At 35.9% G+C, this 3,668-nt stretch overlaps 1 non-coding gene across 1 annotated transcript; it reads right to left on the reverse strand.

The window, feature by feature from the left end:
- Positions 1-398: 398 nt before the first annotated feature.
- On the reverse strand, positions 399-506 carry LOC123784464 (U6 spliceosomal RNA). Its single transcript, XR_006777457.1, has one exon. It is a non-coding gene; the product is annotated as a U6 spliceosomal RNA (small nuclear RNA).
- Positions 507-3,668: the final 3,162 nt, after the last annotated feature.

Raw genomic sequence — 3,668 nt, forward strand, 5'->3', positions numbered from 1 at the left:
CAGTGACATGAAGGCATGGTGGCTGCACATGTTTGTAAGAGACTTAGACTAAATCCAATTGTCTGTTGTGTCATTTAAAGACCATGACCTATGCTTTGTTGATTCAAGATGTCCTTTGAGGCTCTACATTAATAACTTGGTGCTTGGTGCATTCAATTTCTTGATTTTTGCATACTTTGTATAAACTATTTGGTCACACTATATTTTCTTTATATATAAAGTTGCAATCACATGTGTGGTGCGGGGGGGAGGGCAGGATTCACAGAAAGCAGTGTGGAGATGGGCAGCATGAGCCTGACTTCACACCACTGGGTAATTTCTTTCTTTCTTTCTTTCTTTCTTTCTTTCTTTCTTTCTTTCTTTCTTTCTTTCTTTCTTTCTCTTTTCTTTCCTTTCTTTTTTTAATGGAATGCTTCACAAATTTGCATGTCATCCTTGCATGGGGGGCCATGCCAATCTTCTCTCTAGCATTCCAATTTTAGTGTGTGTGCTGCCAAAGTGAGCACACCACTGGGTAATTTCTATTGTCAAATGCTGTTCTTCATGAGGTGGCATTTAAAATGTGACAGAGGCCAATCCATGGGCTCCTAGGACCCTGGGCTGGCAGTGCCTCTGGGAAAAACAACCCTCTGTTTCATGCTGGAGCAGAAGAGGTGGAAGCCCAGGCCTGTAAAGTGTGAGAAGGTGACCTGTTTTGTCTAATAAGTACATCTGGGATGCATCTTCTGAGCCCCAACCCAAAGCTTTTACTCCCTTAATGTCGGTGCTTCTGCATCTCACGCATACAACTGGTTGTCTGTCCTCCCCCATCATTTCATTGCCCTCCCACCCTAGACCTGAGGTAGGTCAGCACGTAAAGGGATGAGCAGGAAGCTTTGGTTTATAGTTGTAATTCTTTGGTCAAGTAAATGAGACAATGCCAAGAGCTATGAGTTTCATCCTTGTAGAAAATGTGGGCCTTAAAAGCTGAGAGAGTCACTGTTAGAGGGCTTTGTTGAGGAAATAAAAGATAGTATTTATAAAAACAAACAAACAAATAAATAAATAAGGTTGTGATCAATTTGCTAATATTAGGTAGGCTCTCAAGTGAGAGTAGCCCACTTAAGGACTTTAATCTAAGGGGATGAGGTGGCAGGGAACCTATACTAACATTAAATATCTTTTCTAACCCACCAGAGTGATCTCATGCCATATTTAAAAATATATATATCTTCCCCCATGTTGGAAAGCTGACCTTTCTTCTAAGTTTAATGTCTTGTTCAATATCTCTCCTGTTCTTGTATAAGTTGTCTCTTGAAGTCCAGTTCCATAAATCTAGTCTATCTATACACATCCCCACTGCTTTGTTTCTGGCTCCCCAAGTCCAATCTTGAATCAGGAATTTCCCAGGGCAAATGTACTCTTGTTCTTCTACCATACTTTCCTGAGTTAATTAGGATTGTAGGTAGACTTTTTATCCAGCTCCTTTTGTTCGTTAAATTTTTTTTAAGATTTTTATTTATTCATTCGACAGAGAGAGAGACAGCCAGTGAGAGAGGGAACACAATCAGGAGGAGTGGGAGAGGAAGAAGCAGGCTCCCAGTGGGAAAGGCTGACGTGGAGCTCGATCCCAGAACGCCAGGATCATGCCCTGAGCCAAAGGCAGATGCTTAACGACTGAGCCACCCAGACGCCCCCTAAATCTTGATACTTAAAACTCAGACTAAGGAGCAAACACTGAATTAATGTACCCATAAAAACTCAGCTTTTAAAAATCTAGTTGTCTCATTATGTTTCTAAAATTTATTTAAAGACTTAATTGATTTATTTCTTCTCTGTGGGTACTTTGGTATGATCTTCTTCATGGGCCAAAACAATTGTCATGAAAGCACTGAAGGCCATTAATTTGAGGAGGGAAGTGAGGAAGGAGATGGGATGGAAAAAATAAAATTTGCTGTAATTTCTCTAAATTCCTTTTTAAAAAGATGTATTTATTTATTTATTTATTTGAGAGAGACGGAGTGAGAGACAGAGCACAAGCAGGGGGAGAGACATAGGGAGAAGCAGCCTCCCTGCTGAGCAGGAAGCCCAACGTGGGGCTTAATCCCAGGACCCTGGAATCATGACCTGAGCCCAAGGCAGATGTTTAACTGACTGAACCACCAGGTGCCCCTCTAAATTATTTTTTAATGTTTTAAAACAAATGTTAGATTGCTAGCTTTTTCTTAATCATTGGTAACTTCTTTATGGTGAGGAGAAGCCTGGGTATAAAAAATCAGTATTCAATCCAAATTATTCTGAAATCTCACTCTAAATTTGGATAATATTTCAATAGAAATTTTCAGTACTATTTTTGGTGTCTTATTTTCCTCTTCTTTCTAGATAATTTTAGTGGAAAGCTAGAATTAGTTGCATTGGGGATTGCTAAGCAGTTTCATAAAAGAAAACAATACAGAAAGTTAATGAACATTCTGATAAATGCCTATGTATCCCTTCTAAAAGTAGCAAACATTTATTTCATATTTAATTTTGCAAAGTTAAATGCCTATAATCCCACTATTTTAAATATTTTTCTTTTAAAACAATTTGAAAATCAACCTCTTTATATGCATTGGTGTTAAGGTTTCTGATAGAAAAGAGTCTATATAGTTATTATGTGATAAGTAATTGAAAAGGAATCCTGATAATCACTGAGAATGTAATAAATGTTATTGTATTGAATAACATGAAAAGGACAAATGTGAATTTGAGATTTAATATAAATAATATACATTCAGATATTTGGATAAGATTAGGCATACTTATATTTTCATTTGCAAGTAATACTGTAAAAAAATTGTTTTGTAGTTCATGCATTTATAAATGCATTATTGGAATAAGACATTAGGTATGTAAGAAATTGTTATATTGCAAGTAATGAATCATGGAACATTACATCAAAAACTAGGGATGTACTGTATGGTGACTAACATAACATAATAAAAAATTATTATAAAAAAGAAATTGTTATATTATTTATATTCCCTTTAAAATATTTTTTGAGGTTTATTTTGGATTTATTTTTATAATGGAGCTTTTTAAAAATTTTTATATTTAAATAAACTCTACACCCAATGTGGGGCCCAAACCCACAACCCCAAGATCAAGAGCAGCACACTCCACTGACTGAGCCAGCCAGTGTCCCTTTATAATGGAGCTTTTTATTGATTGTACATTAAAATAAGACTTAGGCACATTTGGATAATAGTTAAGAAAGCATTGTGGACTCACCTGAGCATTAAGGAATTTAAATCAAATCCTATACCTTCATGGATTAGATGAGTATACAGTAAATATATATCTTGCAATCTTATAATTTTTATGACTATTTTGGGATTATACATACTGCCTCTCTTAAAATAGAAACCAAGTAAAATGAAAGTATCATTGTCTTTGGCATTTATAAAGAGCACAGGATGAGTTGGAAAATATAGAGAAATCTTTGGTGAATTTTCTTAATACTCAAATACCATCTTCAATTTCAATATTTTCTAAAGATTTATTTATTTATTTATTTATTTATTTATTTATTTATTTGAGAGTGGGGAGGGGTAGGAGAGAGAGAGAAAGAGAATCACAAGCAGACTCTCTGCTGAGTGTGGAGCCTGGAGCGCGACACTGAGCTCAATCTCATGACCCAGAGATCATGA

Source organism: Ursus americanus, chromosome 4, assembly GCF_024610735.1.
Source record: "Ursus americanus isolate L20-20 chromosome 4, mUrsAme1.1.p, whole genome shotgun sequence".
In the NCBI taxonomy this organism is placed as follows: domain Eukaryota; kingdom Metazoa; phylum Chordata; class Mammalia; order Carnivora; family Ursidae; genus Ursus; species Ursus americanus.